The sequence below is a fragment of the Mustela erminea genome, chromosome 6 (assembly GCF_009829155.1).
Source record: "Mustela erminea isolate mMusErm1 chromosome 6, mMusErm1.Pri, whole genome shotgun sequence".
NCBI classification, from domain to species: Eukaryota; Metazoa; Chordata; class Mammalia; order Carnivora; family Mustelidae; genus Mustela; species Mustela erminea.
The window spans coordinates 68352839-68366820 of record NC_045619.1 but is presented as its reverse complement, the minus strand read 5'-3'; the positions used below and the strand labels follow the sequence as shown (position 1 = coordinate 68366820).

General features: G+C 39.5%; 1 protein-coding gene across 12 annotated transcripts in view; it reads right to left on the bottom strand.

The window, feature by feature from the left end:
• The window catches only part of LMNTD1 (lamin tail domain containing 1), a 488007-nt gene that overhangs the window by 356733 nt on the left and 117292 nt on the right, over positions 1–13982 (bottom strand). The window contains exon 1 of one of the 12 annotated variants that reach the window (XM_032347625.1): positions 7504–8694. The exons of the other annotated variants lie outside the window; for them this stretch is intronic. The gene's annotated coding sequence lies outside the window, so the exon portion shown is untranslated. Of the gene's footprint in view, positions 1–7503; positions 8695–13982 lie in introns of those variants that run through there. 12 annotated transcript variants of the gene reach the window in all.

Here is a 13982-nt window from a genome sequence, read left to right as displayed (position 1 = left end):
AAGGAATGAAGGAAAAAAGGAAGGAAGGGAGGAAGGAAAGAAGGTAGGTAGGTAGATAGGTTGCGGGGAGGGAGAAAACCCTGTTTTGTCACAAGAAGTTCCCAATCAAAATCACATGATACCGGGGCACCTGGGTGGCTCAGTGGGTTGAGCCGCTGCCTTCGGCTCAGGTCATGATCCCAGGGTCCTGGGATCGAGCCCCGCATCGGGCTCTCTGCTCAGCAGGAAGCCTGCTGCCTCTTCTGTCTCTGCCTGCCTCTCTGCCTGCTTGTCATTTCTCTCTGTCAAATAGATAAATAAAAAATCTTTAAAAAAAAAAAAATCACATGATACCAAATGATGATTTTTGATGTCCTAACATGAAATCCAACATTCACTTGAGAATATTTTCTCCTGAATTAACATGCAGCATCCTCTGATAGCATTAGTTTTAATACCACAAAAGGAAATTCTAGCATCTCAACTACTTCATTTGCATACTATAATTTCTATATGATTCATTTCCATTATCAATTTGCAGCCCAGGAGCCCAAAATAAATGTATCGTTATCACCAAATTGCAGCATTTTTCTCTCCTTATGAAGATAAATTTATTCTTAAATTTATTCTAACCCAGCTCAAAATATCCAGCCACTATCACAGGGGACTATTCTGAAGGCTAAAAGAAGAGTTAAAGAGTCCTCTGGTCTAAGGCCACTTTTAGAATCCATCAGTGAGAGAGGTTTCAAACCCCCTCTTAAGGGTCCTAAAGGAAAGAAATTTTGTAACATCTCCCAATAAATTCTTCTGCAGCTTTGGCTACACAGGGTGTGACAATATAGGAAAAAAAAAATACATCCATAAATCATTCTTGAAAATCTTTCCTTTCATGGTCATATTCTACAAAGGGAATTTCTCAGGTCACCTGACTAACATCTTACTTTCTGCACAGTATACAAGTTGTTAGTATGAAATTTTTAATGAGTTGTCTTTTATTCAGCCTCTTATTTACTCTTACCTTTAGGGTATTTTATTTTATTTTATTTTATTTTTTAAAGATTTTATTTGTTTATTTGACAGACAGAGATCACAAGTAGGCAGAGAGGCAGGCAGAGAGAGAGAGAGAGGGAAGCAGGCTCCCTGCTGAGCAGAGAGCCCGATGCGGGACTCGATCCCAGGACCCTGAGATCATGACCTGAGCCGAAGGCAGCGGCTTAACCCACTGAGCCACCCAGGCGCCCCCTTTAGGGTATTTTAATAAGTGATGTAATCCTTACTAAAAATTCTTTATTTTGACATAAGAAATTCGTTGTTACATTGTCTTTCAGATAATCTTTAATCTTTATAGATAATATTGCTGTCTATGATTTCCTTTAAAAAGGTCCATATTTGTTATGTGATGTAACAGAAATAAGGGAAAAAGAAGGAGAGAGAAAGAAGGAACAGACAAATACACATTAGTGATTGGTCATGGATAGCTTTGGAATATTTTTGCTTCAAGAATACAAACCAGGGGCGCCTGGGTGGCTCAGTGGGTTAAGCCGCTGCCTTTGGCTCAGGTCATGATCTCAGGGTCCTGGGATCGAGTCCCACATCGGGCTCTCTGCTCAGCGGGGAGCCTGCTTCCTCCTCTCTCTCTCTGCTTTCCTCTCTGCCTACTTGTGATTTCTGTCTGTCAAATAAATAAATAAAATCTTTAAAAAAAAAAAAGAATACAAACCAAATCAGTCCCTTTAAGCATTAAGTACAAATGCAAGTTTATGAAAGTCTATCAGTTTTTATAGCTTATAAGATTGAATGTTCCCTTTTCAAGAGGACTCATGAATGTTTTTGTTTCACAAGCAATGTTTATCTTCCTGAGTTCCTTTCATATGTTCCTAAAGAGCAATGTGGTTTTGTTTAGTAGGTATTTATTAAGACCCACTATCGACCAGACACTGTGTTCAAGGATGGGAAAACAAAGATGAACAAAACCAGGTTCATAGCTGTGGAGTCTGAAGTCTTGCAGGAACTACCAACACATAACAAACATATCATTTCCATGCAAGAGGCAAATGCCATGAGGAAAGCCTCTACTGGATTATGGGAGGCCAAAGGGATATGAAGTCAGGGAAGGCTTCCTAGAGGAGCTGCTGTAACTAGAAAATTTCTAATTTAATTTTTAAGAAAATAGTCTGTATATATTTCACTTATTTGTCGAGCATAACAAATAGCATGAAGGACATGGGGAGTTAGAGAGGAGAAGGGAGTTGGGGGAAATTGGAAGGGGAGGTGAACCATGAGAGACTATGGACTCTAAAAAACAATCTGAGGGGTTTGAATTGGTGGGTGGGTGGGAGGTTGGGGTACCAGGTCGTGGGTATTATAGAGGGCACGGATTGCATGGAGCACTGGGTGTGGTGAAAAAATAATGAATACTGGGCACCTGGGTGGCTCAGTGGGTTAGGCCGCTGCCTTCAGCTCAGGTCATGATCTCAGGGTCCTGAGATCGAGTCCCGCATCGGGCTCTCTGCTCGGCAGGGAGCCTGCTTCCTCCTCTCTCTCTGCCTGCCTCTCTGCCTACTTGTGATCTCTCTCTGTCAAATAAATAAATAAAATCTTTAAAAAAAAAAAAAAAATAATGAATACTGTTATGCCGAAAATAAATAAAAAATAAATTTTTTAAAAAAGAAAATAGAAATAGTCTGTATAATAGAAAGTTAAAAAAATACTCAGTATTTATGGCATAGACTCTAGGGTGGCATGTATTAGAAGATGAGAGTGAGTAGGAGGCAAAGTATAAATCAACTGTGTCACAGACAAAAGGAAGAAATTTCTTCTAAAATGCTTAAGCGAAGTTGGTGAACATTCATAGATATGCTTCTAAAATTCTGACACAATTCCAATCTGTGTGTGTGTGTGTGTGTGTGTGTGTGTGTGTGTGTGTGTGTTTTCCACACCAAGCAATTCTCTAACATTGGCTGAATGTCCTACAATTTAACTCAATTCTGATACCATCTGTCTGGAGATAGCATCAGATTCCATAGATTAAAGGCTCAGTCCCACAAAAACGCCCCTCCCACCCCTCCAACACACACACACACACACACACACACACACACCCCTACCTCAAATCCAAGTTGTCATTTGTGTTTCTGACCAACCAGCTATAAATTGGAGATTCCCAAGACTCCCTCCTTGGGTTTGGTTAATTTGCTAGAGCAGCTCACAGAACTCAGAAACAGTTGCTTATACTTGACAGTTCATTACAAAGGGATATAACTCAGGTATAACCAGATGGAAGAGATTTATAGGACAAGGTATAGGAAGGGGCATACAGCTTCCATGTTCTGAGTGTGCCACTCTGCTCGAACCTCCATATGTTCACCTACCCGGAAGCTCCAAACCCCATTCTTTTGGGTTTTTATAAAGGTTTCATTACATCAGCATGATTAATTAAATCATTGACCACTGGTGACTGAACTCAATCTCTAGCCCCTCTTCTCTGGTGGAAGGAGGTTCTCCTGGCAACCAGCTATCATCTTTAGGTGTTATCCAAAAAACGCATAACATAAACTCAGGTGTGGCTGAAACGTGTCTTGATAGAGACACCTTTATCGCTCTTATTGCTAAGGAAAGTTTAAGGGTTTTAGTAGTTCCCTGCCAAAAATGGAAGTTAGAGCAAGTGCATATTTATTATAAATCACAGTATCACTGCCCCAACCCTGGTCTTCAAACATAAATCCCTAATAGCAAAATAATCATAAAAGTCAAAAGATATTGGTATATTACTAGAATCTCATTCAGTCATTAGTAACTATCCAGGACATTGTCATCATATCATGCGAGAATGTCTCCTAAGCTGAGGCCACTCAGGTGTTTAGGCTTCCATCCCATCTTGTCAGGTTCCAAAAAACACTAGCAGTGTCAGCAATCTATGTCTTCACCTTAGCAAGAGACATATCATTTCCTCCTCTGAGCCTTTTCTGAGGTGTTAATGTAATATTGGATTTCCTTCCATTACATAACCCATTTATTCATTCTTTTTCCACAGCTACTAATTTTCCTTCTCTCCATTTATACCCAGACTTCCACCTTGGGAAGGGACATTAGGTTTGGTTGCTGTTCTGGTCTAGATTTCAGGCAGCAAGCAGTCCTGGTCTAGGACGTGCCTGCCCCTCCATCCACACTCATTCAGATAGGTAAGGTTACACAAATGCTGACCTAGTGGGTTTTCATGACCATTAAGCAATTCCCTGTTAATCCCAATTTTGCCAGATGGGGTAAAGGCACACCCCACCCCACCATGCCCTTAGGTATTCTAACATAAATATGTAAAACATAGTTACAGTTTCTTGCTTAGAAATCATCCCTGATTCCAGTTCCTATAGTTTCAGCCCTCTGACCATTGCAACAAGTAGCTCTACTTACTGTTTTGCTCAAACGAGACCGTGGGTTATTATCACTTGGATGCTTTAAACAGACAAATATATCTGAAGCCACATGTTTGGAGAAGAAGGACTGGAGAGCCTCTCTGGATCTACTTTTAATACAATAACCCTAGGTAATTGTCTCATAATAAACTTCCCTCTATCCCTCGGGTGGACCCGTATTTGGGAATTACCTTCTAAAGAAATGATGCTCAAGTTTTGATATAGTTAAGAATAAGTGGGGTCAGGGCACCTGAGTGGCTGTCAGTTAAGCAACTGACTTCTGCCCAGGTCATGATCTCAGGGTCCTGGGATCCAGCTCTGAGTCCGTCTCCCACTCACCGGGAAATCTACTTGTCCCTTCGGCCCTCCTCCCTGCTCATGCTCCCACTCTCTATCTCTCTCTCAAGTAAATAAAATATTAAAAAAAAAAGGGGGGGTTCTCTGGTTTTTGTGTTTGGAGCCATTTTCCTATGAGATTCTAATGCCTACCTAATGTAAGAAACCCTGGCCAAAACAAAATGTGATTGGTTTGCATTTGGTTTCTTTAGGTACCCTGCACATGCTGTATAAGAAACTGGCTTTTTAGACAAAATAGTAATACCAGTGAAGCACTGCCATGTTTGGTGAAAGTTTTAACACACAGAAGACATTGGTCAGTGCCCACCCTTAAACCCGTACTCCTCTACCGGCTGCTGATATTATATCTTTAGTCTGAGATGTAAATCTCAAAGCTGAGGGCCAAAGGATCTATATAAGTAACAAAATGGAAGAGCTAGGATGAGCAATCTCAGAGGCAGCCCTCAGCCAACATCTCTTAAGGACTCAGGTATAAATGCCCCAGCTCCCTCTCTCTTTGGCAGGGTGATTCCGAGGCATGTGTTTGCTAAAAGAGTAAGCCCTACTCACTCATTGTGGCTGGCTTCATAATGCACATTTTATGGGCTGCCTTCCCTTCCCTGTATTCCCTTCCTGCTCCCTTATTAGTGTTCCCTGCAGCTCTAGATTGCAGCAAATCTTTATCTCAAGGTCTGCTTCCAAGGATTAAATCAAGGGGACACAATCCATTAAGTACAATGATATCTTCAGGTTCGAAGAGTATCTTATAAATACCCCAAAATAAAGCCAAAACTGTAAAGATAATGAACAAGACAGGCCAGTTTAACAATAATGTTTTGTAAAGCATATTAGAAAACAGACATTTGTGGGGCGCCTGGGTGGCTCAGTAGGTTACAGCCTCTGCCTTCAGCTCAGGTCATGATCCCAGGTTCCTGGGATCGAGCCCCGCGTTGGGCTCTCTGCTCAGCAGGGAGCCTGCTTCCCTTCCTTCTCTCTCTCTGCCTGCCTCTGTGCCTAACGGTGATCTCTGTCTGTCAAATCAATAAATAAAATATCTAAAAAGAAAGAAAAGAAAACAGACATTTGTTCATGATTTTGGTACCAGGAACATAACATGGCTTGCACACACATGGAAGAAAATCACAGTAAGGCGTATCACCAAGTAAGGACATGTCAGTTATCATTCTAGATACATGGCCAAACAATGGTAGAGATGGTGAGGGAGGTGTCAGGTGGAAACCTGAAGAGAGGTATCAGTTTTTTATAAGGATTTAAGTGTAAGCATACATACTGAAAAATCCTGGGAGACTTCAAACCCACTGCTTCTCCAGCTGACTCTGATCTGAACAGCATAATTAATAAATCATGACACACTGATGTGCTGAGGCTGGCTCAGACCAGCTCATGAGAGCCTGAAAGCTGATTGTTAATTTCAGGAATTTTGCAAGCCCAATTACTTCATATAATAGCTTGAAATAGGCCATAGTGGGGGTATTTATACCACAGAAATGGCCAAACACTATAAATTAGGCTTCCTTCCTTCCCCAAGAGCCAACTGTTAAGCATTTACCATCATAGCACTGAATCATGATGTTGTCATTATTCACCTGTTCTATTAATTAGTCAGTCTTACTGCAATAGGTAGACCAAGGACTGGCAATAGATCAAGATTCACTTCAAGGAATGCCTTGTAAGATTCTACTCAATTATAGGAGATCAAAAAAGATATTGTCCAAGTAGGTAGTCTTTACATTGAGCTTTGCTCGGGGGTTTACATATAAAAATAGTTTTAGGGGATTAAATTTTCAAATCTTCAACTTTCATATATGCTCTTTCCAAAAACTAATTTGCCTGAGAATGAGGCTACTTCTCCATGGTCCTTCTCCCATTTTATAGAAAAAAAGGTATACCTTCACACACACACAAATACCAAATCTCACTACTGGGCATTACTATGTGTAAAAGTTTCCAAGGCCCCAAACAAAGGCATACAGGAAAAGACTGGTTTGGAAGAAGACTCTTTCCATGATTAATCAAGGCTTCTTAGATACACAGAACCTGCTGTCTTCTCCTGTTTTACAGATATGTATAAAATACACATTTTATTTTATTAAAATATTTCAGAATATTAATCTTTTATATATTTTATAATATATAAATATTATAAATGAATATAAATATATATAAATATATGTTAAGATGAAGTTTGCATTAAAAATGAAAATATTTTGACCAGTTTTTAAATTTTTCTGAATTTAGAACAATTGAGGAAATATAGATCAATAACGTTGATTCTTTTTGTTGTAACTGGAGTGCTTTACAGGACTACCTAAAAACTTAAGATACTTTGAAAATCCCACAGCTATAAATTTCTCATGCCTTCTTTCCTATTCAGGGTGCTTTATCCAGTAACATAATAAAAACTCATTTAATCAAATCATATCATGAAATATTTATCCAATTACAGTCATTTCATTTTATAAGACATTCAATATTTTCTACTTCTGAGTAACAAAAACCTGAATTTATTTGAAATTACAATTAAAGTAAATTTAGATGTCAAGTCAAAACTGACTGAAAGGGCACACAGTTTTTAGGAAAATTCCTTTCCCAGGCACAGGAGCAAAGAAGTTTGGCATTTCGAGCTGAGATTATTTTCACAGCCCTTGGAAGTCCCGTCTCTCCACAGGTGAACTGGATGGGGGCAAATAAATACCCTTCCAGAACATCCAAAAGAAAAGAGAGGGAAAAAAATTCCTTTGAAGGATTTACTCACTGCAAGTGTTCATTATATGTGCTATTTAACACTGATGTATATCGCCATCCAGCAGCGATAATAACGACCCTCTCTCCCGTTGGGTTTCAAAAAAGCGGCGCTTTATTTCATATGGCCATCGCTTATATAGGGGAGCTAAGCCAATCAGCATAGACAGCGATATGCATCCACCAATCTTAAGCTTGTTACCAAGTACCCACAGCACAGCAATAGTTCAACAGCCAATAGGTAGTTCTTCCTTTTTACGATCAGTCACTCTAGACACACCTTCTGGCAAATCGCCAGGCGCCATTTTGCAAAGCTCTGCAGTTGACGGATCTCCGGACCCCTGGAGCATCCGCCCTCGACAGATGTATGGGGGGGGGGGGGGTTCTGAAAGGAATCTAGAAGACAGTATTTTTAAAGCATTATGATCTCTGCAAAAAATTAGATGTGTGAGTGTATTCAAATATATACATGTGCTCACATCAGCAGCACATATACTCAAATACACACATGTGAATGTTGACTTTTGCCATTTCATTTAAGCAGAGTGGTGAGCAGAGAAAAGGATAAACCTCTGATTCCTATGAAGAGTCACTAATCCCCAGTCAAGAGTATATCTCATTGCTTTATTTTTTCAAGGGTACCAAAAAGTTGGCTTTTTTTTAGATCCTGTGAGCTAAGCATGCCTGATGTAAATTCTACTATCGAGTCATACCAGATAGTAAATGTCTGTGTTATTCATAGTATCAAAGTAGTAAATGCGTTTTTGATATAGGCTAAGCCTGGGCATTTATGAGGCACCTGCACTTTTAAGAGTTCATATTGGCAGAACACATTGAATCATTTCTTCTAAAACCATCCACTAAAAAAACCCTCTTTTCCCACTTTATTAGGCATTCCAGAAGTTACAGTATCCCATAAAATCGAAATCATGTGGGAGTAAAATTTATATTCTTCCACAAAGTTCCTCCCAGCATTACAAATGATGCATTTGTGGCCCTTCAAACTGGTGTGGCAGCCATCTATGGTGACTGTTCTAATAAAATTCTCAATTTAAGGGTAACTTGTTTTGGCAACTAGACAATTTCATTTAGCCAGTTTGGAAGTGTGGAAGCAGATAAAAACCTTCTTGATCAAGAAAAGAGAAAGTTTGTGGATATGTATTTTATGATAAAACAATTTGGGGGAGCTTGGGTGGCTTAGCCTGCTGGTTTCTGCTCAGGTCAAGACCTCAGGGTTGTGAATCAAGCACCCACCAGCTCCTGCTCAGCTCAGAGTCCACCTGAGAGTCTCTCCACCTCCCTCTGCCACTCCCCCACTCTCCTATGCATCAACATTCATGTGTACTCTAAGACATTCAATCAAGCAAATCTTAAGGGGGGGGGGGGGACTCAGTGGCCACTCTTTGTTTAACCAACTACAGATATTGCCTTGCCTTTTTTTGGGGGGGGGGGCATATACTGTATAAAGAATGGCAAGAAATAAACTCTTTTAATGAAGAGAATCTAAACCTATTTTGTTTTCTAGAAAACAAAAAAGAAGTCTTAGGGACTTCCTGAAGATTGTGTCTTAGGGAAGGGGCAATTTTATCCCTTTTCCTTGGTGATACTGTTAGAAATTATAGGTTAGTTGTGTGTTCAAGACACTTGTGTTTTTTTCCCTTTCACCAACTTCTCAGCTGTTGCTTTTCCTCCTATAGATACCATCTCAGTTGCTACACAGGCATCTGTTTTCTTTGGTCCCAAACCACAGGAGTCTTGGGCAGTTGCCTTGCAATTTGCCATAGTTTGACCTTGCATTAACATATACATTTTGATTTTTGTAAAAATGATAGTTCTACACATTTAACTAGGGTGCAACTTAGAATGATGCTGCTAAAACTTTGCCAGTGGACTTCTGCTTTGAAGTGGTGGGATTTGGGTAATATTGCACAGTCAAAAAGACTCTATCACCTGGGAAAAGCATACATCTTTTAGATAAGCATGAAAGTAACCATAACCCAAGGGAATGTGGAATGTTCTTTCCCTCAGGGTTGGGAAAGGATGTGGAATAATTCAAGAATATTCTGATTGGTAGTATAAAATGGGTACACAGAGAAGGCTGTTTCTGACAGAGATGAGCTAGGATACATGCACATGTCCTTGGGAAAATGATAAGAGGAGCCTAGCTGTCAATAGACATTCTGCTCCTAGGTCTTAACCTTCACTTAGTTTGTTGTATATTTTTTATGTTATTGGGGTACCTTAGTTAATGAGAGGTTTTGGTCTGTATCTTGTAATTAGAAGAAGAAATGTCCCATATACCAGGTACTATTCTGGGGCTAATTAGGACCACTGAGCTGACAGGTACAAAAATTTTCATGGCAACCCTATGAGGTAAGAATTATTTTCCCCCATTTTAGAGATGTGAAAATTCTTATTTTCTAATAAGAAGAGTGCAGGGACGGGACTGATGATTGCTTCAGTTTGGCTCACCCAGTAAACGGGGGTTGTTGGACCCTGAGAAGCAGAGGTAAGGGCAACATCAACCTATTAGTTGATCGGGCCCCAAGAAAAAGATCTTGCTTGGGCTTTTGCCTCTTTTTACACATATGTCTAGAAAAGAAACAAAATAAAATATACGGCAGGTCCCTAGAAATTTTTTTCTGCTCTACATCAAGTTTTTGAAAGGTTTGATCAGGGGTCCTTCACGGTCTCAGTTCTAAAGGGAAGATGGGACAACCTTCTAGATTTAGTTTGTTTTGACTCTCCTTAACACTAGGATGTATGCAAATTGAAAGATCCCTCATGAATATGTAAGCAGCACATGTTCTCCCAAACACAAGTGTCCAAGTGCATTAATAGCTAATGCTGCATTCCCTAGGAATCTTTTGAAAATCTGCCTGATGTTAGTGTGAAAGGTTTTTTCTTTTTCCTTCTGCAACACCCCAATTCTAAGCCTTTTGTTTCATAAATGAGAAGAATTTTAGGGAGTGAGTGACAGGCAAATCTCAACTCGTCAGGGGTGATTTCCCTGCACAGGACATCTGGTGAACATGACTTCTGCATTCCTAGAGCTAAATCCTGCACCAGCTGATACACAATTAAGTGTAACATCATTCATTCCAGGCTGTCAGAGAGGAACACACAGAGACCTCCTCATACTCCTGTGCCCCACAAAGTAGAATGTATGCTAATGAACCAATGTGATGTAAGATGAAGCCACAGGATCATGGACATTTAGAATGAATGCCTAGATGAGGTTTATTCCATCACTCAGGCAGGAGTCTCATTTGCCTAGACGTAACAGCTAACATTTATCTATTGCTGTGTGACAAACTGCCACAAACTAGCAACTTAAAACAGTGCCCATTTATTATTTCATAGTTCCATAGGTCAAAAAGTCTGGTGGACTTGGCTGGATCCTACAAGGCCAACGTCAGAGTATCAGCTGGGCTGAGCTCTCCTGCAGATGCTCTGGAGAGGAAACTACTTCCAAATGCATTCAAACAATTGGCAAAACACAACTCCTTGTTACCCTGGGACAGGGGCTCCATCTCCTTGATGGCTGTCAGTCCAATACTCCTCTCAGTGTCTCAGGTTCCTGGAGCCAACCATAGCGCATGAAATCCTTCTTGAATCCGTCTTGAATCTCTTTGTCTTCCTCTTGGGCCACTAGCAGGAGAAAGCTTACTGCTTTTGTGTCCATGTGATTAGATTAGATTAGATTAGATAATCTCTCTTTTAAAAGGTTAACTCTGCCATATAATACACAACTTTCAGAGGTTCTATGGATTCTTGGGAGGCCATTTGAGAATTCGGCCTACCACACCTAGCAAGTAGAACTAATAAAAATATTGTCAGCCTTGTCCTATCCTCAAAAGGTCAAGACATTGTAAGTATAGGTGAAGCTGGTAGAAATAACATTGAGAATCATGTTTAAATTTTGGGACATGGAAGTTTCAAAGTTTAAAAGTTAGACTGAAATGGTAAAGAGTCAATGTCCTTTGAAGAAAGTTACAACATTACTTTAAGCAACCAATTTTCCTTAATACAAAATTTTAGAAGACACTAAACTATCTGAACTTGCCTTACAAAAAATAAGAAACCATAGCTGTCCTGCTGACTATGTACCTTTAATTCAGCAATCCCTTGATACCCTCTCCTTCATTCACAGCTGATGTCTTCAAATTAGCCTTGAGTCATACTGCCCTCCATCCCCTGACCTGCTCCCCTCAGTTCCTGAGCCCTTAGCACAGCCCTTGATTCCTGTTTATTGCCTTCTATCACCCATCAGGCTCCACTGGAGCTAACTGCTGTAGCTCTTGCCTAAGCTGGTCTGTACTGCTTCTGGCCATTCTGTAAGCAACTTGTCAGGAGCCATCTCTCTCTGCCAAGCCAAAGGGCCCCTGTGATTGACTTCTCCCAGCATCATATCACCTCTCAAGGAAACCTGCTCTATCCTCAAAGAATAACTGGTTCTTCCTAGCTAAACTTGTAACACTTGAATTCCTTTTGTTTGTCATCCTGTTTTTATGCACTTTGTTCTTCCATTTACACATGATAAAAATATGTCACCTATTACTTATTTTACTCAATTGCTTGTTTAGAATGGCTTGTGTCTCCTTTACATTTAGGTCAATATTCACTCTTGGATTAGGCATGCTTGCAGGTCGGCAAGATATGAGCAAATGTTAAAATGCTTTGTGATGAATTTGCCCAGGGATGATAATGTTCATGAGGTTGAGATGTTCTGGGTAGCCATCCCCAATTTAATGCCTATGTATCACCCAAATGCCACATGCCGTAACCTAAAAGGTTACGATGAGCCCAGGTTTATAAATGGTAAACTGTCAACCACACTTTTGGAAGCTGAGAGGTTAATAGAAGTTAAGAATTTTGAAATGCCTTTTCCTATTTAACTGGAACAAAAGTTGTTCCCATACAGTTTCCTGGTTAAGTACATTCCCTGGTCCCTGCAAACTCAGAGGCAATGTCAGAAATCTTTTTGCTGGCTATTAAACATGCATTTTTTTATCTTGATTTTTATTAATAATTGATATATTCATGAAAGTAAAATAAAGTATTTTTCCTTAGTCACTGCATTCAATTTAACACATGTTGGACCTCTCATGGTTTCCTAAGCTAAAATGCAAGCCTTGTGAAATTCCTATTTTTTTTTTTAATGAGTAAATTTCATCCAAAGCAGAAAACTTTGCTTTGAAAATAAATTTTGGGAATCTAAATGTAAGTATAATTTTATTAATTTCTAAAAATATAAATATTCTAAGTATTCTTGGCCCCCGGTTAAAAATTGTTTTTTAACATCATTTAAAATGTTCTATTTCTTTTCCCTCTGTGTCATTAGGCAAGTAGTCCCTGATTCCAGATAACAAAAATGAAGCAGTATAACAAATAAGGGAATCAGTTCCTGATAATATTTCCCAGATGATCACAATCAAACTGGGTGGGTAGCAGCCATGTGCAAGCCCTCGGGTGGGCGGGAGAGAAGGGTTTTCACTCAGCAGCAATGTCATTACTAGACCTTTGCCCTGGACTTCACCCTGCAGAATCCCTGTCAGGTCTTTTTCCTGCCTACTGGATCCAAAATAAAGCTTTGCAGCCAAAATATTCAGTGACAGATGGCTCATTTCATTGCTGTAATGTCACCCTTTGGGTCCCTGAGGGGATGATTCCAGGAATAGAAAGCGGGGCAAATACAGAAATGGACTTATAACAGAATCTAACACCATCAGGGTTTCTCCAGTTGCTGATGGAATAAAGAACTTCTAAATTCTTTTCATCTAACATGAGAGGCCCCTCTTCTCTCAATAAATGGTAATTAGTGCACAGAGTATAGTATGGGTTCAGTCCCTCCTTTGACCCTGACAAGGTCAATGATTTTGAGCCTGTTCCTCAGTTTCCTCATAAGTAAAATGAGCATCAGAACAGTACTTACCAAAGGCAACAAAAGCAAAAATAAACATTTGAGATGACATCAAATTAAAAGGCTTCTGCACAGCGAAGAAAGCCATTAACAAAATGAAAAGGCAACCTACTGAATAAGAAAATGTTTGCAAATCATATATCCAATAAGGAGTTACTATTGAAGATACATAAAAAACTTATACAACTCAACATAAAAAATAATAATAATCTTAGCCTTAGCTAAGAACCCAATAAATGGTGACTAACATTTTCTTCCTTCTCTTTGATGAATTTGATTTTGTATAAAAATCAATACATAATAGAACATAAAACAAGAGGTACAACATAGGAAACCTATTAACGGAAATGATATTTTGTTAATATTCTTAATTCAGAATGGACTTGGACTAAATAATACCAAAATCAGCATTTTATTGTTTATTCTAAAATGGGAATGGGAGGTTGTTCCCCCTGGAACAATCCATAAGAGACAATTAGTATTCTTCCCATTGTTGAGATCTCTAAGGCTATGGGAGGTTATGACTTATTTCTAGTCACGTCTAGGTTCCCTTGATAAAATTTCTTACA